Source organism: Abrus precatorius, unplaced genomic scaffold (genome assembly GCF_003935025.1).
Source record: "Abrus precatorius isolate BTA unplaced genomic scaffold, Abrus_2018 Scaffold4, whole genome shotgun sequence".
In the NCBI taxonomy this organism is placed as follows: Eukaryota; Viridiplantae; Streptophyta; class Magnoliopsida; order Fabales; family Fabaceae; genus Abrus; species Abrus precatorius.
The window spans coordinates 5,557,270-5,582,866 of record NW_020874384.1 but is presented as its reverse complement, the minus strand read 5'-3'; the positions used below and the strand labels follow the sequence as shown (position 1 = coordinate 5,582,866).

Sequence of the window (25,597 nt, the reverse complement as noted above, 5' to 3'; positions counted from 1 at the left end):
TATTTGTTGAGTCAAAACAGCAAGCTGTTCAGAAAATTGTTGGTTTTGTAGTTGGTTTGAGCAAATAAGGCTTCTATAGATTTTACATCATAGCCTCCTCTCCTTGAAGCTTGTCTTTCATTCATATTTTGATACATTGAAGATGCCATCATTTCTATAATTTGCTGGGCTTCTTCCAATGTTTTTGAACTCCGTGAACCTCCAGCTGCTGCATCTATCATGATTTTAGTTGTTGTAGTCATCCATTATAAAATGTTTCCTAGTTGCATCCATTCAGGTATGCACTGATGAGGACATTTCTTTAATAACTCCTTGTATCTTTCCCATGCCTCATACAATGGCTCTCCATCTTGCTGAACAAAAGATGTAATCTTACCTCTGATTTTTGCAGCTTTTGAAGGGGGAAAATACTTGATTAGAAACTTGTTGACCAAATCAGCCCATGTTGAAATGCTACCTTGTAGCTGAGCTTGAAGCCAACACTTGGCTTTATTTCTCAATGAGAATGGAATAATCTGAGTCTGATTGCATCCTCACTCACCCCATTGATTCTGATTGTGTCAAAAAGTTGCAAGAAATTAGAGATGTGCAGATTTGGATCATCTGAATGGTTTCCTGCAAATTGGTCCTGCTGTACCAAATTCAAGAGTGCAGGTTTTATCTCAAAATGGTTAGCCTGGATTGTAGGTCTCAAATAGAAGAGCTGAACCCTTGTAAATTAGGAATTGCGTAGTCCCCTAATGTTCTCATTTTGTGGCTCTACATCTTGATTTGTCTTTGGATTTAACTAGGTTGAGGTGGAAGTGTAGAACTCTCTTGCTGCTCTCTTTGAATTTGCTTAAATTTGCTTCACTTCTTAACCTCCTTAGAGTTTGGTCAATGTCTGGATCAAATACCAAAAGTGGCTTTATTTTTATTTTTCCCTCGCATATACAAATCAAAACTAACAAGTTAAACTAAAATTCAATAGTAAGATATACACTAACAAAGATTATACAGAAAAATATCAGCAAAAACATCCAAGTTCAGTCTAGCAACTGCAGAATTATGCAGAATTGCAGAATCATGCAAAATTATCTACTAGTATCCTACACTTATCTATTAAAATAAGAACAGAGTAACTTGAAAGTAATACTAACTACAGAGAAAAATTAAGAAACAAGTACTCAATCTAGCAATTTTCTGTTACCAATGATATTGAAACTCAAATTTCCCCAGCAATAGCATCAAAAACTTGTTGTTACAATTCTAAACACTAGCAAGTGCACTAGGAATTGCAGCAAGTAATGAGTAATTTTTAATATCAGAGTATCGTCTCCACAGGGAATTAGGAATTCAAGTACAACTTCACAGAACAACAACCAGTTGAGCCAAACATATTTGGAAGAGTTGTATCATCCAAAAAGTACGAAATAAGAACAATTAAAAGGTAAAGAACTTGATGTTGAGATTAGAAGAATGGATGAATGATAGTTAGGAATTTATTTCACAAGAATGTCAATATCAATTCAATTATGCCTCTAAACATTCAAGCAATTTGTTAATTGACAATCAGTTTCTCTTATTAATAGTCAAAGTTTAATCCTTTAAATCATTGACCCTAACGAGTAACTAAACCACCCTAATCCCTTAGGTGTAGTTCAATTTCAAGTTGCATTAAGACTTAGAACTGTCGGATTGCAGGATTAGGTTCCTTATCCCTAAGAAATTCCTAATTCTGGTTGCTAATTCATATTAGAGAAGCAAATCTAACTTCCATTAGCAAATGTTCCTCTTTGATTAATCATATGAATTCCTATTCAAAGATTGCAATGACAGCAGAATTAGCAACTCAATTAATCTAAGAACTCAAATTTTAGAAGCAAGAAGTGAATCAATACATCAATTCAAGATCCATAAACTCCTAAGTACGAAGAATTAACCAGACATTGTAACAAAGAAAGAGAAAGAAGGAGAAGAAGAGAAGCCATCTTCACGAGCTCCAATCCAATTCCTCCTCTTGGAGCTTCGAGGTTTAACCCCAATCCTCTCTCCCACTCTCTCTCAACGAGAATCTAACAGAAAAAATGGAAAATGAACAAAAGACCCCGAAATTTGAGCTTTTTCTGGTATTTAGAATTACTGACTCTGGGTGTTGTCACTTTGCTCCATAAGAGTGACCATGCAGATGCTTATATAGTTTCAGAAAATTGAAACTATCACTTTCAATGATAAGAGCTGCAACGCAGGAGGTCGAGTGGTTGCGCATAATCACTTTTATGAATAAAAGTGGCCACGCGCAACTTGCTAAGTTGAGATCTCTTTGGAACATCCACTTTTACTAGTAAAAGTGGTAATGAAGAGCTTGTTGAATTTTAGTCTTCTCTGGAACACTCACTTTCGTTGGTAAGAGTGGTAACGTAGAGCTCGCTATGTCTGAGATTTCTGAGAGACTCTTTGGAACATCTACTTTCACTGGTAAGAGTGGTAACGCAGAGCTTGTTGTATTTTAGTCTTCTTTGGAACACTCACTTTCGCTGGTAAGAGTGACCACGCCCATACTCCCTTCTTCTTTTAAGCTCTGGAACGATCACTTTCACTAACAATAGTGATCACACCCAGCTTGCATTCCAAAATTCTTGTGTTTTGAGTTCAGACTTGCTACTCTTCTTCTTCCTTTCCATTGATCTTCCATTTCTATGAACCTTGCTTAGATTATTCCTACAAAACAAGATTAAATTCTTAATTTCTAAGCAGAAATCTCACCAATGCTAAAATAACTACAAATTGAAATAAAACTTTCAATCATTCTATTTTTTTGAGTTTTCTGCTTTTCTCATATTTTTTCCTTATCAAATGGGTTAGAACTATGCTAAAATATTAGTAAAAATATGGATTCATCAACTCTCTAAGGAAATGGTAGAGGAATTGCTCTTTCAACATTTTCTGCCCCCTTGGGTTAGGCAGGTATGGACTCTAATTGCTCTTAATTCTTAATTTTCAGTAATTTTCTTGATTTTCAGCACTTTCACTTTCTTTTATTTTCTCTTCAATCTTTATCCTCAAGACTCTTAGCTTATAATCTCCTGCAAAACTAACAAAATTATATTAGAATTCTATTAAATTTACACAATTTGAATTACTAAAGACAACAATTTACTTTATTAAACATTTATATATTTTTGTGTAATTTTCACTTTTCAAATTATATTTTCTATAAAAAAACAACCTAGAAAACTACTTAATAACCGAGTAAAATCTACATTCATCATAGGCTGAGTGGGCACCATTTGTGAATTTGAGCCCTTTAAGGGTTAGAAATGCATGAAGATATGCCAGGGGGAAATTGGTATGTAAAGTATATGCTCTTTAAGGAGTTTGGCCATTGTTTTCAACTTAGACCCTAAGTTCAATAATTGAATTTAATGACTGAAACCTTTGTGAAAACTTTATTTTGTTCATTTTGAAAATAAATGAGTAGTGTAACTCTAGTTGCGTAATTGTTGGAACTCAAGGAAAGAGATGAAGCTAGTGAGCTTGGAACACTTAGAGAAAGTGCATTGAGGGACCGATATAAGTATTTGCTAATTCTCTCTATATATATGATTCTAAATAGTTGCTGAAATGATATGAAATCTAAATTTAGCCAGTGCCTGTGTGCGTGATTAAGGGAGTGAAACTTCAAAAGTGTGCATGACTATTCAAAAGGCAAATGTGTGCGAAATACCACTCTCTTGTGAAGGAAGTCACGAGGTTATTTTATAACTGTTGTTGGTGAAAGATAGGGAGGAGCTCGACATCTAGGAGATTTAATAGAGTTAGGTGACTTACTAATAGCCCTATGAGTGTCCTACACCCCGGAACTTTGGCTTGGAGTCTCCACGCGATGCTCTTTTATCCTGACCTTCTCCTAAAACTTATCTTGTTGGTTGGGCTAGATTGATTGGTGGAGGTTTGAGTCCCACCATACATGCAAAATGTAGTTTGACTAGTGAAACTGCCAACAACTTTTGAACAATAGGATTTTTATAGATCTAGAGTCATATAAGCATGAATCACTTTTTCCAAACCAAGAGTTATCATTTGCATTGATCATGCTGATAAATCCATATTTTACTAGTATTTTACCTTAGTTTTAATACCTCTGATAAAGAAAACATGTTGGAAAAAGCAGAAAAACTCATAAAAATAATAGAATGATAAAAGTTTTCTCTAAAGACATAGTTGTTTTAGAATTTATGAATTTTTTGTGTAGAAATTAATAATTCAATCATATTTTGGTAGGAAATTTTGAGCTAAGTTCATGAGATCAGAAGATCAAAGGAAAGATAGAAGAAAATAAGCAAAAACTGGAATCAAGGAACAAGGTTAATGAAGCAAGAGCTGGGCGTGATCTCTATTGCTGAAAAAAGTGATCGTTCCAAGGCTTGAAAGTGAAGGGAAACTTGCGCATGACACTTTCGCTGATGAAAGTGAGCGTTCCAGAGAAGCTCCAGCATAGCAAGGGCGCACGTGATCATTTTTCCTGGCAAAAGTGATTGTTCCAGAGAAACCTTTAGAAAAGCAAGCCGCGCGTTATCACTTTTGTTCACAAAAGTGAATGTTCCAGAGAGACCTCTAACACTGCAGAGTTGCACGTGTCTCCTTTTATCAACAAAAGTGAACACACACAGATCTCAATCTCAGCGTGGCTACTTTTATGAAGAAAAGTGATCACTCCAGTTATGAAGAATATTGGAAAGGCCTCTGCGTGACTACTTTTATGAAGAATAGTGATCACGCCAGAAAGGCGAGAATTCTATAAATATGAATTAGAATCTTTTTGTTCATTTTCACTTCTCATTTGTTTTCTGGTGTTGAAAGAGTCTGAGAGAGAGATTGGGGACAAACACCAAGCTTCAAATCTTGAGGAATCGGATTGAAGATTGGCTTGAAGATGCTTCTTCGTTCATCTTCTTCTTCTCTTTCTTTCTATTGTCATTTTGTAATGGTTGTTTAAACTCTTTGTAGTTAGGGATTGTGAATCTGAAATGGAAGTGTTGAATTGATTTTGGATATGAACTTTGAGTGTTGGATTGGATTGAGCAATTGATTCTACTATTTACATAGTGATTGAATGGAAATTTGATTAACTAATTACAGAGGAACTCCATTCAATGAAAGTTGAATTTGTTCCAAGACGTGAATCAATTACTAAGGTTATTGATTTCTTAGGGATAAGATATCTTGATCTTGCAATCTTCTAGTTTCTAATGCTTAATGCAATATTTAATTGAACCAGATCTAAGGAATTAGAGTGATTTAATTGAATGTTAGATTCATTGAGTTAAGGAATTAACCTTTGAATAATATAACGTGAAACTGATTGTCATTCCATCTAAATACTTGAAAGTTCAGAACTTTATTGAATCAATACTGAAGTTTTGGTGAAACAAGTCCCTAACTATGTTTTCTACCTCTGTCAAATACACACTTTCACGTTCATTGTTCTATTTTGTTTTCTGAGTTCAATATTTGTTACTTAGCATCCAAACTTTCTCTAAAATTCATGAGGCTCAACTAATTATGGACTTGTGAAGTGATAATTGAGAACTTTATTCCTTGAGGACGATATTTGGGACTCAAACATAGTTCTAACATTTTATTACTTGCTACAATAACACTAGTATACTTGCTAGTCAAAATTACTTCTTTTAAGAGAGTGACATATGCATCACGCGATTAGACTTGCATTTTATTAAATGGTGAAAGTTACAATAGTTTTAATGTGACATATGGCTGTATTCACTTTGCTTTACTTCTTTTCTGAATAATTATTTCTTTGTTGAAATATGTGTGTGGTGTTGGACATTTTCTTTTAGTTGTCACTAATCTTGAGGATGACCTTTCTCTATCTTATTCTCCACGTTGAGCTCAATTTGAGGAGGATCATTCGAATACCAAAGAGATAAAGGGGGACCCTTCCAAGGAGTCCTGACCGCTATTTAGTTATTTCTTTTGTTGTCCACTACTAGAGCACTCCACTTGTTGTATGGTGGAGGACTAGATACATTATGTTTTATTTTGGTAACTTGGTTGTAATGTACTTTGTTTTAATACTCTAATGATTATTGATGAATCCATATTTTTACTGATATTTTAGCATAATTCTAGCTCATTTAATAAGGAAAATATATGAAGAAAGCAGAAAAACTCAGAAAAAGAGAATGATTGAAAGTTTTATTTCAATTTGTAGTTATTTTCGCATTTGTAGAATTTATGCTTAGTTCTTAAGGAATTTATCTTGTTTTTGAAGGAATAATCTGAGCAAAAGTCATGGAAATGGATCATCAATGGAAAGGAAGAGGAATAACGGCAATGTTGGACTCCAAAATACAAGAATTATGGGATGTAGGCTGGGCGTGATCACTATTGTTAGTGAAAGTGATCATTCCAGAGCCTAAATGAGAAGAGGAGCCTGTGCGTTATCACTTTTGCCAGCGAAAGTGAACGTTCCAGAGAAGACTCTATTCCTGAGGAGCTGCGCGTTGTCACTTTCGCTAGCGAAAGTGAGCGTTCCAGAGGCACTTGTATCAGGACAGCTTGCGCGTGGTTACTATTACTCACGAAACTGATCACGCGCAGCCCTTTACCTCCTGCGTTGCCACTATTCTGAATAAAAGTGAATGTTCCAGAGAAGCCTTCAACTCTGCAAGTTGCGCGTGGTTACTCTTGCTCTTGAAAGTGAACACGCGCACTACATAAAGCTTCTGCGTGGTTACTCTTGTGAAGAAAAGTGACAACAGGCAGAAGTGGGGTTTCTATATATACATGATTGAAGCGCGAAAACCGGAATCGGTTGCTCATTTTCTGTTTTGTTAGTTAGAGTCTCGTTGAGAGAGAGTGGAGAGAAGATTGGGGTCGAAGCTTGAAGCTCCAAGAAGAGGGATCGGATTGGAGCTCGTGGCCATGGCTACTCTGCATTCTTCTTCATCTTTTTCTTCTTCTTTCTCTGTTTTTGTTGCAATGTGTGCTTAATTTCCCATAGTTAGGGGTTTATGGAACTCGAATTGATGTATTGATTTGACTTTATCTTCTGAACTTTAAGTTCTTGGATTAATTGAGTTGTTAATTCTGCTTTTCATGCAATCTCTGAATGGAAATTCATTTGATTAATCAAGAGGAATCTTTACCAATTGGAATTGGATTGTTTGCTCCGATCTGAATTGACAACCAGAGTTTAGGGATTTCTTAGGGATAAGGAGACCTAATTCTGCAATCTTATAGTTCTAATTCTTAATGCAACCTGAAATTGAATCTCACCTAAGGGATTAGGGAGGTTTAGTGGATTGTTAGGGTCAATGAGTTAAGGAATTAACCTTTGGCTAGATATATGTGAAACTGATTGTCAATTATTCAATTGCTTGAATGTTCAGAGGATTTAATTGGATTGATATTGATATTCTTGTGAAGTAAATTCCTAACTATCCTTCATTGCTATTTCATTTCATCACAAATCTTATACTTTGTTTCTCTGCAAGTTCTTTACTTTAATTGCTTTGGTTTATTGCTGTTATATGTTACAAATCTCCTTCAAAAATTCGTATGGCTCAAATGGTTATAATTCTGTGAAGTGGTACTTGAAACCTAAATTCCCTGTGGAGACGATATTCTGATCTTAAATTTACTCATCACTTGCTGCAATCCTAGTGCACTTGCTAGTGTTAGATAGCGAACAACAAGTTTTTGGCGCCGTTGCCGGGAAAATTAGAGTTTCAATATCATTAGTAACATAAGAATAGCTAGATTGAGTATTTTGTTCTCTGAATTTCTGTAGTAGTAATCTGTAGTTAGACATTTTGTCCATTCTGCATAATTCTGCAACTTTTAAACTTGTGTTTGAATTACTTTTACTAATAATTACTGCATAATTTTCGTGGTGCAGTTCTGAATACTAACTTGTAGTTTACTTTTGCTTCATTTTGAATTGTATATGCGTGGCAAAAACAAAAACAAATCAACTCTAGTCTTTGATTCTGACATAGACATAACCTTAAGAAGATTGAGAAAAGAGTCTAGAGCAGAAAAAGCCATAGGGAGTGATAGTGAGTTAGAAGCTGTCCATTCTCCAGAATCTCAGAGTAATCCTAGAGTGAAAAGAACACCTACATCTTTGAGACAACTAAATTCAGAAATAGGGATGGCAGAACAAAATAGGTTTAGAACATTAGGGGACTATGCAATTCCTAACATGCAAGGTTTTAACTCTTCTATAATCAGGCCAACTATTCAAGCCAACCATTTTGAGATTAAACCTGCTTTATTACACTTAGTCCAACAAGATCAGTTTTCTGGTGGAAATTCTGATGATCCTAACTTACATATTTCAAATTTTCTACAGCTATGTGACACCATAAGAATAAATGGGGTTAGTGAAGAAGCCATCAGACTGAGACTATTTCCTTTTTCCTTGAGAGATAGAGCAAAATGCTGGTTACAAGCTCAACCACAAGGAAGCATCACAACCTGGACAGAACTTGTGAATAAGTTTTTAACCAAGTACTTCCCTCCATCCAAAGCTGCTAAGCTGAGAGGAGAAATTACATCCTTTGTGCAGCAAGAAGGAGAATCATTGTATGAAGCTTGGGAAAGATACAAAGAATTGCTAAGAAGGTGTCCACATCATTGTATTCCAGATTGGATGCAATTGGAAACTTTTTATAATGGGATGAATGCAGTAACAAGAACAATGGTTGATGCTGCTGCTGGAGGTTCATTAAATACAAAGTCCTTAGAAGAAGCTCAAAGGATTATTGACATGATGGCATCTTCAATGTATGAGAATTCAAACTCAAGGAATCAAGGAAGAAACTCTGGTCATGAAGCTAAAGCTCTGGAAACTTTTCTTGCACAAAATCAGCTACAAAATCAATTGTTTTCAGAACAATTAGCTGCCTTAACTCAACAAATCAACAATCTGCAAACAGGGAGTATGCCTACCAGTCAGCTAAGTTGTGATTTTTGTGGAGGAAACCATGCAAATGGTGCATGTGAGGCATCCACAAGTGAACCACAAGAGCAAGTGAATTATATGAATAATTTTCAGAGACAACAGCCATCATATCCCCCTGGATTTCAATTTTCGAATAATAGAACTCAGCAGTATTCTAATTGGAATAATCAATATTCTGCTACAAAGAATTCTAATTCAAATTTGCCTTTTTCTAATGCAAGTCCAGCAACACAACAGCCTTATTTTCAGAGGAATTCATCCTCTCAACCTCAAGGAAATCAGAAATTTTCCAGACCTATGAATGAGAGGTTGACTGAGATGGAAGAGACTATGTTGCAATTCATGAAGGTGACTCAAACAAGCTTCAAAAACCAAGAAGCTTCCATGAAGAAACTAGAGACACAGATTGGACAATTAGCTGAACAATTATCCAGCAGGGATGAAGGAAGATTTCCAAGCAATACAGTGATCAATCCTAAAGAGCAATGTCAAGCCATAACTACAAGGAGTGGAGCTGTAGTTGCAAGCCCTAAACCAGCAGAAAAGAAAGTGAATGATGCAGCAGAAAGAAACATTGAACAAGATCTGCAACAAGGAAATTTTAAACTATTGAAGAAAGACCATTCAGAAGAAAAGGAAAAAGTTCCCATGAATTCTGAAAAGAAAACCAAAAAGCAACTCTTTGAGGAAGCTTGTAAGCTAATAGACCCAGAAAAATACAAGAGGCACCCTATCCTCAAAGAGTCCAAAATCCTAAACAAGAGGAACAATTTGAAAGGTTTATGAATGTCTTTAAGAAATTACAAATTAACATTCCTTTTGCAGAAGCTTTTGAGCAAATGCCTTCATATGCAAAGTTCATGAAAGAACTACTTTCTAGAAAAAGGAAGCTAGAGCATGACAAAACAGTACCTTTGACAGAGAAGTGCAGTGCCATTCTCAAGAGAAAGCTTCCTCAAAAGTTGAAAGATCCTGGATCATTTAGCATTCCTTGTGAAATAGGAAACTGCACTGTGGGAAGAGCATTGTGTGACTTGGGAGCAAGCATAAATCTGATGCCATTAGCTGTTCTACAGAAACTTGGCATAGAGGAAGTGAAGCCTACCAACATTACACTGCAGCTAGCTGATAGATCATACACTTATCCATATGGAGTTGTTGAAGATTTATTAGTTAAAGTTGACAAGTTCATTTTTCCTGCAGATTTTGTGATTCTGGACATGGAAGTGGATTCTAACATTCCTTTGATCCTAGGGAGGCCATTTCTTGCAACTGGAAGAGCTTTAATAGATGTGCAAAAAGGTGAACTTATGCTTCGAGTTCAAGATGAGAAGGTAATATTTAATATGTTTGAAGCTTTAAAATATCCAGTTGAAGATAATACATGTATGAAGATAGATATACTGGATACTTTCATTACACAACACCATATGAAAGATTTTGATGAAACTGCTATGTTAGAAGAGATAATATCTGCAGGGAATGAAAAATCTGAAACTCTGAATGAAGAAGATATCATGGAAGTGCAGCAGCAACTAGAAGCTCTGCCAATTCAAAAACCTGCAGAAAATATAATGAAAGAAGAGCTGAAAAAGGATGCTAAAGAAGAAGAAAAGCAAAGGTTAGAACTGAAACAACTCCCTTCACACTTGCGGTATGCATTTCTGGATGAGAATCATGAAAATCCAGTCATCATCAATAATGAACTTAAGGAAGAACAAGAGGAAAAATTGCTCAGAATTTTGAGAGAACACAAATCTGCAATTGGCTGGAGTATTGCAGACCTGAAAGGTATAAATCCTTCATTTTGTAAGCACAGAATTTTATTTGAAGAGAATTTCAAACCTGTTGTGCAGCCACAAAGGAGGTTAAACCCAGCCACGAAAGAGGTAGTAAAAAAAGAGGTCATAAAGCTGTTAGATGCAGGAATAATATACCCTATTTCTGATAGCAATTGGGTAAGTCCAGTCCAAGTTGTTCCAAAGAAAGGTGGTATGACAGTGGTACCTAATGAAAAGAATGAACTTGTCCTTACTAGGACTATGACTAGATGGAGAATGTGCATAGACTATAAAAAATTAAGTGATGCAACCAGAAAAGACCATTTCCCACTACCATTTGCAGATCAAATGTTAGAAAGACTTGCTGGACATTCATTTTATTGTTTTCTTGATGGGTATTCAAGATATAATCAAATAGCTGTAGATCCTTTAGATCAAGAGAAAACTGCATTTACATGTCCATTTGGAGTCTTTGCATATAGGAGAATGCCATTTGGTTTGTGTAATGCCCCTGCCACTTTCCAAAGATGCATGCTTTCTATTTTTTCTGATATGGTAGAAAACATCATAGAAGTGTTCATGGACGATTTCTCTGTTTTTGGTGATTCTTTTGATGATTGTTTAGCTAATATATCCACTGTTTTGCAGAGATGTTAAGATACTAACCTTGTGTTAAATTGGGAGAAGTGCCATTTCATGGTACAAGAAGGCATTGTCCTTGGTCATAAAATTTCAGAGAAAGGAATGGAGGTGGACCAAGCTAAAATAGAAGTCATTAGTAAATTGCCTCCACCTGTCAATGTTAAGGGAGTTAGAAGTTTTTTAGGACATGCTGGTTTTTATAGAAGATTCATAAAAGATTTTTCCAAGATTGCTAAACCCTTGAGTAATTTACTTGTAAAAGATGCAGATTTCATATTTGATGATAATTGTTTGCATGCATTTTCTGTTTTAAAAGAGAAACTGATTTCTGCACCTATTCTTGCAAAACCAGATTGGAAATTACCTTTTGAACTCATGTGTGATGCAAGTGATAGTGCAGTGGGTGCTGTTTTAGGACAGAGGAAAGATAGGAAATTACATGCTATCTATTATTAAAGCAAAGTGTTAAATCCTGCACAAGTGAATTACACAACAACAGAAAAAGAACTTTTAGCTGTTGTACATGCTTTTGATAAGTTCAGATCATATTTAATGGGTTCAAAAGTGATTGTATACACTGATCATGCTGCTCTTAAATATCTTTTGACAAAACAGGATGTAAAGCCCAGATTATTAAGATGGATTCTACTCCTCCAAGAATTTGAGCTAGAGATCAAAGACAAAAAAAGGAAAGAAAACAGTGTTGCTGACCACTTGTCAATATTACCACTTGAAGTCATACCATTTGGAGTGGAACAAATTAAAGAAGAATTTCCAGATGAAAGCCTATTGAAGATTGAATCACAGCCCTGGTTTGCTGATATAGCCAACTTTAAAGCTACACACCATGTTCCAAATTGGATGAATTGGCAGCAGAGAAAAAAATTCTTCCATGATAGCAAATATTATGTTTGGGAAGATCCACTACTGTTCAAAATTGGAATAGATGGATTGCTGAGAAGGTGTATACCAGAGGAAGAGCAGCAAGATGTTTTGTGGCATTGCCACAGTTCAGAATATGGAGGACATCATGGAAGTTCAAGAACAGCAGCAAAAGTTTTGCAATCTGGTCTTTTCTGGCCAACTTTGTTCAAAGATGCTAAGAACTATGTGGAAAGGTGCGATAGATGCCAAAGAATGGGGAATATATCTAGAAAACATGAGATGCCATTACAAAATATACTTGAAGTAGAATTGTTTGACATGTGGGGAATAGACTTCATGGGTCCTTTCCCTACCTCATTCTCGAATGAGTACATGCTTGTAGCAGTGGACTATGTGTCCAAATGGGTGGAAGCAATTCCTACCAGAACCAATGATGCTAAGACTGTTATTGCATTTATCAAAAAGAACATTTTTTCAAGATTTGGAGTGCCCAGAATTCTGATAAGTGATGGAGGAAGCCATTTCTGCAACAAATATCTAGAATCAGTCCTAGAGAAGTATGGAGTAAAGCATAGAATAGCTACACCCTATCACCCTCAAACAAGTGGTCAAGTGGAGGTTTCCAACAGAGAAATAAAACAGATTTTGGAGAAAATAGTTAGTAGTTCAAGGAAGGACTAGTCTAAGAAAGTGGATGATGCTTTGTGGGCATACAGGACAGCTTTCAAGACACCAATTGGCATGTCTCCTTATCAATTAGTATATGGAAAAGCCTGCCATTTACCAGTGGAACTAGAACATAAAGCTTTTTGGGCTGTGAAATGGTTGAATTTTGATCAAGTGAGTGCAGGAAATAAAAGATTGTTACAGCTGCATGAATTAGACGAGTTTAGACTCAATACATATGAAAATGCCAAAATGTATAAGGAAAGGACCAAAAAGCTGCATGACAAGTTTATTCTAAAAAGAGATATAAAACCTGGGCAGTCTGTTTTGCTTTTTAATTCAAGGTTGAGATTGTTTTCAGGGAAATTAAAATCTAAGTGGTCTGGACCTTTTGTGGTGAAAGAAGTATTTCCATATGGTGCTGTACTAATAGCAGATCCAAAGGATGGGAGAGAGTTCAAGGTGAATGGACAAAGACTAAAAATCTATCATAGAGGTCAGATTGAGAAAGTCTAAGTGTGCTTGAAATTGGTTCCTCTTGAGTGAGGAACAACTAATGTCAAGCTAGTGACATTAAAGAAGCGCTTTGTGAGAGGCAACTCACATTTCTAACCCAAATTAACTTTTCTGCATTAATTTTGAATTAACAGTGTTCATAGAAGTCAAAGTCTGCACTTTTCATCTTGGTTACCTTGCTGAATTTGATGTTTGGAATAAATCTGGTGGCTGAAACAAGAATGCAGATTGGAATTAATTAGAATGCTTAAAGTTCTTGTACAGTCTGAATAATAGTTATCAAATTCTGCAAATTTTCTGCAAAATACAAAGTTCTGCATCATACTCATCATATTCTGTAAATTTGATGCAAAAGGTAAATTTTGAAGCATGTTAAATCTGTCATTTGTAGTGAATATGATAAATGTAATTGGACTTCATGCTATAATGTGTTATGGAAAAGTCAGAATTGCATTGTGAATATGTTAAGCAGAAATTCTGCAGAATTCAGCCTTGGATGAATGTTGCATATGTAATTAAGGGTGAACATGATGAGGGAAATAGGTATTTTATATGGTGAATGTGTATTGGAATGATTATGATTTGTTAAGTGAGCCAATTAAAGTTTGGAGAACTTGGATTGATGAAAGGAATCACTCTTTTGCAGGAAAGCAATCAAGCAGAGATGGAATTCTGAGATTTCCCCTCTGGAACAATCACTCTCGCTGATGAGAGTGATAACGCAGAAACTGACTGGGAAACACAGCTCTCTGGAACAATCACTCTCGCTGATGAGAGTGATAACGCAGAGGCAGATGAGAAAAACACACTCTCTGGATCACTTCCTTTCCTTATCAAGAGTGATCACGCGCAGGTAATTAAAGAATATTTCATAGCGCGTTACTCCTTTTACTGATAAAAGTACCTACGCTCAAGCAATAAGCTTGCGCGTTATCACTTTGCCCAGCAATAGTGATAACGCGCATTGCATTCAAAATTTTCAAGCTCTCTGGAACACTCACTCTGTTCGACAAGAGTGACAACGCAGAATTTTATTCACAAGGGAACGTTCACTTCTCACTTAAAAAGTGGGCACGTGCACACGCGTGACCCCAAACTCCATATAAAGGAACCACGCTCACATCCATTTAAACCTAAATCCCATTTCCCTCTGAATTTCTCTGACTTTCAATTTTTCGTGAAGCAAACAGCAAGCAATTTCTCCCTCTTTTTCATTGTCATTCACATTTTTGAAGCTCCAGGTACGTTCTCTGCATTCTCTGAAATTGTATTTAGGGTTTTTCTTTGCTGCAACTCTGGAAAAATGTCAAAAATGGCAAATGGGGAAATATCTTGAGTGTAATTGATATAAGGAACTTTAAATACTGTGAATAAGTTTTCAAAGTCATTCAATCTCCTCTGTTAACATATTTACATCTGCATTATGCGAAAAAAATCTGAAAATGACTTTGAAAGTAATAGAAATATTCCAGTTGCCATCAACGAAAATACCCCTTGCAAGCAATATTTGAATGTTGATGTCTAAACTGAGTTGTATGGAATGAGTTACTGTTGTATATTGCACTGCATGATTGTACAGATACCATACTGATAGTCCTGCATTAAACTGATCTTTAGTCTTTGATGATAATGAATGAGTGCACTGTCCTAATTGTGTGTGATTCACAGAAACAATAGGCAATATTCTGGATGGAATTGTACTGTCAGAAGAAAATTTCTTTTAGGAACCATTAGTAGTTGAAATTTGGTTGAAAATTGTGACTCTTTTTTCTGCATTCTTGGTGAAATTGTGAACTCTGAGGGAACAAATTATGAAGGCCAGTTTAAAATCCCCTGAATATGGTTTGATTAATTTTGTACCTAAGTTCTGGTATATCTAAAAAGTTAAGAGAGCATGTAAAAAAATATGTTGATGACCTATAATAGCATCTCTGTGTTAACCTGATGTGCTTTGAGAGTGTGCACTCTAAACTACAAATTTAAAGGTTTAACCAATTTTGACTGTGATTGCTTAGTAATTTGCAATAGTGCTTGTGTGTTGATATGATTACATTCTCATGACAGCAACTGATTGTAAATAGATACATACTGCAAGTTGGAATTCTGCACAGGGATTGATTGAAATTATCTGGTAAAGAGATGTATATTGTCATAATTTTGTGTCATGAATTTTAAACTGTCAAATTACTTGCTTGTTTTTGCAGCCACTTCAAAATGGTCAGAACTTCTTTGAATACACCAGTTGGACCTTCTAAGAAGACCAAAGCTGGATCTGCCAGCAACACTCCAAGAAGAAGATCTATCAGGAATATGCAAGCTGGAACAGCCAGGAATTATTCAACCACTAAAAGAGCAAGAACTGATGGTGTCTCACCTTCCTCACCCATTGAAATTGCTGACCCTCCTCAGCCAAGTGTAACCACACCTACAACCTCTTCACCACCTCAGCCGACCAGAAGAAATGCGCCTTCTACCTCTACCCCTACTGATTATGATCCAAGATTCAGGAGCATTGCTCATGAAAACTATTTCAAGGCAAATATTCTGAGGAGAAAGATTGTCCCAGATAGAGCCTTTGAAATTGCTGAAGGTAACTACCCTGAGTACTCAGAAGAAATTCAGAAAAGGGGATGGGACAACTTCTGCTCCTTGGCTGATAATGGTTGGAGAGAAATTACACAGGAGTTTTATGCAAATGCAATGCAGTTCAAGGGAGACCAAATTCCCAAATTTCACACAATGGTCAAGGGTATGAGGGTGGATTTCACTGCTGCCAACATCAATCGAGTGTTGGAAATTTACACTGAAAGACAACCTGGGCAGATGGACTTCACTGACTTTAAGAATAGTCAAGACAAGGATTATATTGAAATCCTGCACAGAATTGGAAGGCCAGGCACAACTTGGCAGCTGAACCTCGCCCAGAAACCCAAGTGCATCACCACCAAGAACCTACTACCATTTGCTAAAGTTTGAAGTACCTTTCTATTGAATTCTTTCATGCCAGTCAAGCATAGTTCAACCCTGGCAGTAAAGAGGGCTGAATTATTGTTTGCTATTGTTAATGATATGTACATTGATGCAGGGGAAGTAATTAGTGAATGTATCTTAAATATTCTGAAAACAAAAAGAGATTCACTAGCCTTTCCCTCATTAATCACTTTACTTTGTGAGGATGTAGGGGTTGAAGTTGGAGACTACCAAGAGAAAATCAGATCTGCTCCCCCTATCTCTGTCTCAATGGTAAAGGAAATCTATGCCACCACCTCCTGCACTTCAGCTGCACCTATACCTACTCAGTTCAGAAAGGAGAAACCAATGAAGATGAAGGACATCCTACATCTTTTGGTTGAAAGGAAAAATCAATTGGCTGAACGACAAACTGAGCTCCACAACAGTTTGAAGGCAGGAACTATGCTAGTGGAATGTGTGTTGATGAATCTTGGTCAGAAGATGGGAATGACCAAAGATGAACTTTATCACACACCAGACTTGGCTGAGAATGCTCAATGTCTACGCTCATCAGTTTTTAAAGACTTGCCAATATACAAGACTCATTTTCCACAGCCAACTGAAGAAGTGGTGGAGGAAGAAGAAGATGAGGAGGATGAGGAAGAAGATGAAGATGAAATTTCTGATGAGGAGGATGCTCAAGATGACTAGCTTAGGATTTTTGTTTTCTTTTCTGTTAATTCGAATTTTCTCTTGATGGTTTTGTAATTAAGTTTCAAACTTTTTGGTTTCATTTTAGAATTTGGGTTTGTAATTTGCACACTTGGTATATTTTGGTTTCATGCTAATTCTGAACAATTATGTTTTGAACACACATTAATTATGCAGAATTCAATCCCTTTTTCACTTGCTAATTGACGAAATTTTTGGTGTTTTGTGCAGAAAATGTCACACTCACACAACACTCACACACATTGGCTGATGACACCTGCACAAGCTGCCATGAAAGGGGGGTTATTCCTTACCTCTTGATTCATGTGTTAGCTACACAATACACTGAAAATTTACTGATAATAGTCTAGGTTATGAGCTGTTTTCTGCAAATTAACTGCAAGATGAGTGACAATTTTGTGAATTCTGTGTGAATTTTTTTTAAGTTGTTTTTCCCATTCTCAAAATGAGATCACACTTGTATTTTCAAAAATGAGGCAATTGCCACTAGGTGCATAAATTTCTGAAAAGTGCATTGTGTTTTCATTAATCCACATGATCACTTATAATACCTAGTGAGATTTAAGCTGTCTAATTCTTTTCTTGTGTGATTAATCATATTTGGCTGTATTCTCTAGAACTTGCCCTTGTTCTTAATTGAATATGCATGCTATAGTTTTCACCCACATGATAGAGGCCATGTTTGATTATACCTAGTCAGCCTAAAGGCCTTCCTTATGATTGAATGTCTTAGTTCACCCTTTTGAGCTTAATATCCCTTTTCTTGAAATTACCTCATTATAAAGCCTTGACTGAAAAACCAATTTTTACCATTCAAAAGATCAAAGGCATAATGAGTTTAATCAAGAATGAGTTTTAAAACTAAGTTTGGGGTGGCATCCAGATTTTAATTGCTTGAGGACAAGCAATGTTCTAAGTTTGGGGTGGGAAATAGCATGCTATCTAAGTTGGAGTTCAACAAGCCAGAAAGAAAGAACAAAAGTGCTGCAGCAAAATGAAAAAAATTATGAAGCAAAGCTGTGAAAAGAACAAAAATGTGATTTCAAAAGAAAAGAAGTGCAGCAAAGTGCTGCAGAAAAGAAGATAGTGACTGAAAGCAAGAAAAGAAGAAAAGAGATGAAAATTTTGCTGCAAGAAAAATTCTGTTTGCTGCATAAGTGAGAGAATTAAGGAGGAATAATGTAGATCCAGGCTAGTTTTAAAACAAATCACTCAAAATGCCTCTGATCTTTTGAAACTGCATGTATTGTTTTCCATTTTCTTTGATACCTACCTTAACCTTAGCCTTGTTATAACCTGAAAAAGTCCTCTAGATGTGTGATTAATTGTACTAAGCAGAGGAGATGGAGAAATTGGGCAAGCATATGGTAGAGTACAGTGAAATTGATGATTTAGAGTGAAAACAGCACCTAAACACTGTTGAGTGATGAGAAAAACACTTCCAAGTGAGCTGTGATCATGTTGATTAATTGTACTCACATGAATTTTGATGAAATATATGAACTTAGGTAGCAATTCTTACTCAATGATGATTATGCAGTAGAAATATCATGATGAGTATTTGGATGAACAACTTGATTGAAAATTTTACAGAAAACACAGAATTAGAAATTAGAAAAATCTGAAATAAGCAGTTTATGAACTGAATTTGAAAATGGAAGAGCTTACCCTTGGTTTAGTTTGATTTGCTTGAGGACAAGCAAAAATTCAAGTTTGGGGTGGTGATGAATCCATATTTTTACTGATATTTTAGCATAATTCTAGCTCATTTAATAAGGAAAATATATGAAGAAAGCAGAAAAACTCAGAAAAAGAGAATGATTGAAAGTTTTATTTCAATTTGTAGTTATTTTCGCATTTGTAGAATTTATGCTTAGTTCTTAAGGAATTTATCTTGTTTTTGAAGGAATAATCTGAGCAAAAGTCATGGAAATGGATCATCAATGGAAAGGAAGAGGAAGAACGGCAATGTTGGACTCCAAAATCCAAGAATTATGGGATGTAGGTTGGGCGTGATCACTATTGTTAGTGAAAGTGATCATTCCAGAGCCTAAATGAGAAGAGGAGCCTGTGCATAATCACTTTTAGTTACAAGAGTGAGCGTTGCCAGTGTGCGTTATCACTTTCGCCAGCGAAAGTGAACGTTCCAGACAAGACTCTATTCCTGAGGAGCTGCGCGTTGTCACTTTCGCCAGCGAAAGTGAGCGTTCCAGAGGCACTTGTATCAGGACAGCTTGCGCGTGGTTACTATTACTCACGAAACTGATCACGCGCAGCCCTTGACCTCCTGCGTTGCCACTATTCTGAATAAAAGTGAATGTTCCAGAGAAGCCTTCAACTCTGCAAGTTGCGCGTGGTTACTCTTGCTCTTGAAAGTGAACACGCGCACTACATAAAGCTTCTGCGTGGTTACTCTTGTGAAGAAAAGTGACAACACGCAGAAGTGGGGTTTCTATATATACATGATTAAAACGCGAAAACCGGAATCAGTTGCTCATTTTCTGTTTTGTTAGTTAGAGTCTCGTTGAGAGAGAGTGGAGAGAAGATTGGGGTCGAAGCTTGAAGCTCCAAGAAGAGGGATCGGATTGGAGCTCGTGGCCATGGCTGCTCTACATTCTTCTTCATCTTCTTCTTCTTCTTTCTCTGTTTTTGTTGCAATGTGTGCTTAATTTCCCATAGTTAGGGGTTTATGGAACTCGAATTGATGTATTGATTCAACTTTATCTTCTGAACTTTAAGTTCTTGGATTAATTGAGTTGTTAATTCTGCTTTTCATGCAATCTCTGAATGGAAATTCATTTGATTAATCAAGAGGAATCTTTACTAATGGGAATTGGATTGTTTACTCCGATCTGAATTGGCAACCAGAGTTTAGGGATTTCTTAGGGATAAGGAGACCTAATTCTGCAATCTTATAGTTCTAATTCTTAATGCAACCTGAAATTGATTCTCACCTAAGGGATTAGGGAGGTTTAGTGGATTGTTAGGGTCAATAAGTTAAGGAATTAACCTTTGGCTAGATATATGTGAAACTGATTGTCAATTATTCAATTGCTTGAATGTTCAGAGGATTTAATTGGATTGATATTGATATTCTTGTGAAGTAAATTCCTAACTATCCTTCATTGCTATTTCATTTCATCACAAATCTTATACTCTGTTTCTCTGCAAGTTCTTTGCTTTAATTGCTTTGGTTTATTGCTGTTATATGTTACAAATCTCCTTCAAAAATTCGTATGGCTCAAATGGTTATAATTCTGTGAAGTGGTACTTGAAACCTAAATTCCCTGTGGAGACGATATTCTGATCTTAAATTTACTCATCACTTGCTGCAATCCTAGTGCACTTGCTAGTGTTAGATTGCGAACAACAGAGCCTTCATTGAATCAACACATTATTCCTAAAACACATAAAACAGAATCTAAAATCAGAAAATTGCAGAAATTGAAATAAAGAATTAACAAAAGTTTAAGTAAATTGCAACTAGAGTAAAAATGGTTCAGAAATGTGAGTTGCCTCTCACAAAGCACTCTTTTAACGTCATTAGCTTGACGTTAAATGTTCCTCACTGCTGAGAAACCAAGTTAATGCAAAAAGCGTTCCTATTGAATTCTCCTCCATTGTAAATCTTCAGTCTTTGGCCATTGACTTTAAACTTTCTCCCTTCTCTTTGATCTTCAAGTAACACAGCACCAAAGGGAGATACTTCTTTTACCATAAAAGGTCCTGACCATCTAGACTTAAGTTTTCCAGGAAACAACTTCAATCTAGAATTGAATAGTAAAACTAACTGCCCTGGTCTGAATTCTCTCTGCAAAATGAATCTGTCATGTATTCTTTTAGTCCTTTCTTTATACAGTTTTGCATTTTCATATGCAATTTGTCTGAATTCCTCCAGTTCATGTAGCTGTAACACTCTCTTTTCTCCAGCCTTGGTTGAATCAAAATTCAGCCATTTAGTAGCCCAATATGCTCTATGTTCAAGTTCCACAAGAAGATGACATGATTTCCTAAACACTAATTGATATGGTGACATACCAATTGGTGTTTTGAATGCAGTTCTGTATGCCCATAATATATCATCAAGCTTCCTTGACCAATCTTTTCTTGAGTTACTGACTACTTTCTCTAATATCTTCTTGATTTCTCTGTTTGAAATTTCCACTTGTCCGCTTGTTTGAGGATGATAAGGAGTTGCTACTCTGTGTTTTACTCCATACTTATCCAGAACATTATCAAGGTATTTATTGCAGAAGTGTGATCCTCCATCACTAATCAGAATTCTTGGCACTCCAAATCTTGAAAAAATGTTTTTCTTTATAAAGGAAATCACCACTTTGGCTTCGTTTGTTCTGGTTGGTATAGCTTCCACCCATTTAGACACATAATCCACTGCCACAAGTATGTATTCATGAGAAAAAGAAGTTGGAAAGGGTCCCATAAAGTCTATTCCCCATACATCAAACAGTTCCACCTCCAAGATATTGTTCAAAGGCATCTCATGTCTTCTGGAAATGTTACCAACTCTTTGGCATTTATCACAGTTTTCTACATAAATTTTTGCATCTCTGAACAATGTAGGCCAGAAAAATCCAGCTTGTAATACTTTGGCAGCTGTTCTTGATCCACCATGATGGCCTCCATAATCTGAATTGTGGCAATGCCATAGGATATCAGCTTGTTCTTTCTGTGAAATACATATTCTCAAAATTCCATCTACTCCAATTTTGAATAGATAAGGATCTTCCCAAATATAGAACTTGCTGTTATGAAGAAATTTCTTTCTTTGCTGCCAATTCATTCTCTTTGGAATGTGCTAAGTGGCCTTAAAATTCGCTATATCAGCAAACCAAGGTACCTTATCCACAGTTAGCAGCTTTTCATCAGGAAATTCTTCATTAATATCCAAGTAATCTGATGACATTGTATCCAATGGAATTCTGGATAGATGGTCTGCAACACCATTCTCTTTTCCTTTCTTATCTCGAATTTCTAACTCAAATTCTTGAAGTAGTAGAATCCATCTCAGTAGTCTTGGTTTAGCATCCTGCTTAGAAAACAAATATTTCAGAGCAGCATGGTCAGTATATACCACAACCTTGGACCCTACTAAATAAGACCTGAATTTATCAAAAGCAAATACTATAGCAAGCAACTCTTTTTCAGTGGTTGTGTAATTAATCTGTGCAGAGTTTAGGACTCTACTAGCATAGTAAATCACATGTAGTCTTTTATCTTTTCTTTGTCCTAATACAGCACCCACTGCATTGTCACTTGCATCACACATTAGCTCAAATGGTATAGTCCAGTCAGGTTTAACAAGAATTGGAGCAGAAATCAGTTTTTCTTTTAAGATAGTAAAAGCATGCATACAAGATTCATCAAATACAAATGCTGCATCCTTTACAAGCAAGTCACTCAGAGGTTTGGCAATTTTAGAAAAATCTTTAATGAACCTCCTATAAAACCCAGCATGGCCTAAGAAACTTCTAATTCCTTTCACATTCACAGGTGGAGGTAATTTACTAATCACTTCTATTTTAGCTTGATCAACAGCCATCCCTCTAATTGAAATCTTATGGCTAAGCACTATTCCTTCTTGCACCATAAAGTGACATTTCTCCCAATTTAACACCAAGTTGGTGTCTTGACATCTCTGCAAAACAATGGACAAGTTAGATAAACAATCATCAAATGAATTCCCAAAAACAGAAAAATCGTCCATGAATACCTCAATTATTTTCTCAACCAAGTCAGAAAAAATAGCTAACATGCACCTTTGAAATGTAGCTGGAGCATTACACAGCCCAAAAGGCATTCTTCTATATGCAAATATTCCAAAGGGACAAGTAAAAGCAGTTTTTTCTTGATCAATTGGATCTACAGCAATTTGGTTATAGCCAGAATATCCATCTAAAAAGCAGTAAAATGCATGTCCAGCTAACCTTTCTAACATTTGGTCTGCAAAAGGTAGAGGAAAATGATCTTTTCTGGTTGCATCATTCAGCTTTCTATAATCTATACACATCCTCCATCCTGTGGCAGTCCTTGTGGGTATCAACTCATTCTTTTCATTTGGTACTACAGTCATTCCACCCTTTTTAGGTACCACTTGCACAGGACTTACCCAATTGCTGTCTAAAATAGGATATATAATCCCTGCATCTAGTAGTTTAATGACTTCCTTCCTTACCACTTCCTTCATGGTAGGGTTTAATCTTCTTTGAGGCTGCACAACTGGTTTAAAATTTTCTTCAAATAAAATTCTGTGCTTTCAAAAGGATGGATTTATACCTTTCAAATCTGAGATGTTCCACCCTATTGCTGATTTATGGGTTTTCAAAATTCTCAGCAACTTTTCCTCCTCTTCTTCCTTGAGTTCATTACTTATGATAACTGGATTTTCATGTTTATGATCTAAGAATGCATATCTCAAGTGAGATGGAAGTTGCTTTAATTCCAGCTTCTGACTTTTCTCTTCTTCTCCTTCATTTTTCAACTCCTCTTTGATTGATTCTTCTGCAGGTATTAAAATAGGTAGAGTTTCCAATTGCTGCTCCATTTCAAATACGTTTTCATCTTCAAAATGCAGAGATTTAGTATTTCCTTAAGCTATGGTTTCTCTCAACACAGAAATTTTGTCAAATCCATTTAAAGAATAAGGAGTGATCATAGAATCCAATGTATCTACTCTCATACATGTGTTATCATCAATTGGATATTTCAAAGCTTCAAATACATTAAATATTACCTTTTCCTCTTGAACTCTAAGCATTAACTCTCCTTTTTGCACATCAATGAGAGCTCGTCCAGTTGCAAGGAAAGGTCTGCCTAAGATTAATGGTATGTTTGCATCTACCTCCATGTCCAATATGACAAAATCTGCAGGAAAAATAAATTTGTCAACCTTAACCAACAAATCCTCTACTACTCCATATGGATAAGTATATGATCTATCAGCTAATTGCAATGTAATGTTGGTTGGTTTCACTTCCTCTATCCCCAATTTCTTCATAATGGCTAATGGCATCAAATTAATGCTTGCCCCAAATCACACAATGCTTTTCCCACAGTACAATTTCCTATTTCACAAGGTATGCTAAAGGATCCTGGGTCTTTTAATTTTTGAGGAAGTTTTCTTCTAAGAATAGCACTGCACTCCCCTGTCAAGGGTACCGTCTTATCATGTTCTAACTTCCTTTTCTTGGAGAGTAGTTCCTTCATGAATTTGGCATAAGATGGCATTTGCTCCAAAGCTTCAGCAAATGGAATATTAATTTGCAGCTTTTTGAACACATGTAGAAACCTCTCAAACTGCTCCTCTTGCTTAGGATTTTGCACTCTTTGAGGATAAGGCAGTCTCTTATATTTTTCTGGATCAATTGGCTTGTAATTGTCCTCAAATAATTGCTTCTTTGTCTTTCTTTCAGGACTTTTATGAACTTCTTCATTCTTTTCTGAATGTTCTCTCTTTAGTAGCTTGAAGTTTCCTTGCTGCAATTCTTCTTTTAAATTTCTTTCCTCTGCTGCATTTTCTACTTGCTTTTCTGCTGCAACATTATCCAGTCTCTTTTCAGCTGGTTTTGGACTTGCTACAACAGCTCCACTTCATGTAACTATAGCTTGACATTGTTCCTTTGGATTCACCACTGTGTTACTTGGAAATCTTCCTTCATCTCTGCTTGTTAATTGTTCAGCCAGCTGTCCAATTTGAGTTTCTAACTTCTTCATAGAAGCTTCTTGATTCTTGATGCTGGATTGAGTGACTTTCATGAATTGTAACATTGTTTCCTCAATCTTGTTCATTCTTTCACTCATTGGTCTAGCTGAATGTTGACTCCTTTGAGGTTGAGTAGAAGAATTTCCTTGAAAGTACTGCTTTTGTTGGTGATTTTCTGCATTTGAAAATGGAAAAGATGTATTAGTGCTTTTCATTGTAGAATTCTGAGGATTCCAATTATAAAATTGTTGATTCCTATTATTAGAATACTGAAATCCAGGAGGAAATGATTGTTGAGGATAAGATTGTTGCTGTCTTTGATAATTCCCCATATAATTGACTTGCTCTTGTGGTTCAGGGGTAGGTACATCACATGCACCATTAGCATGATTCCCTCCACCAAAATCGCATGTCAACTGACTTGTTACCACATTTCCAGTCTGCAAATTATTAATCTGCGGAGTCAAAGCTGCTATTTGATCAGAAAATAATTGGTTCTGCAGCTGATTCTGTGCAAGAAAAGTTTCCATCATCTTTGCTACGTATTCATTGCCTCTTCTTGTATTCCTCCAGTTGGAATTCTGATACATGGATGAAGCCATCATCTCAATGATTCTTTGGGCTTCTTCCAAGGATTTCATGCTCAAAGATTCTCCTGTAGCTGCATCAATCATAGTTCTAGTTACTACATTCATTCCATTATAAAAAGTTTCCAGCTGCATCCATTATGGA

General features: G+C 36.1%; 2 non-coding genes across 2 annotated transcripts; one reads left to right on the top strand and one right to left on the bottom strand.

The window, feature by feature from the left end:
* The first annotated feature begins 279 nt into the window (after positions 1 to 279).
* Positions 280 to 386, top strand: LOC113866428. The gene has a single exon (XR_003505068.1). It is a non-coding gene; the product is annotated as a small nucleolar RNA R71 (small nucleolar RNA).
* An 8,156-nt stretch (positions 387 to 8,542) lies between these two features.
* On the bottom strand, positions 8,543 to 8,649 carry LOC113866434. Its single transcript, XR_003505074.1, has one exon. It is a non-coding gene; the product is annotated as a small nucleolar RNA R71 (small nucleolar RNA).
* Positions 8,650 to 25,597: the final 16,948 nt, after the last annotated feature.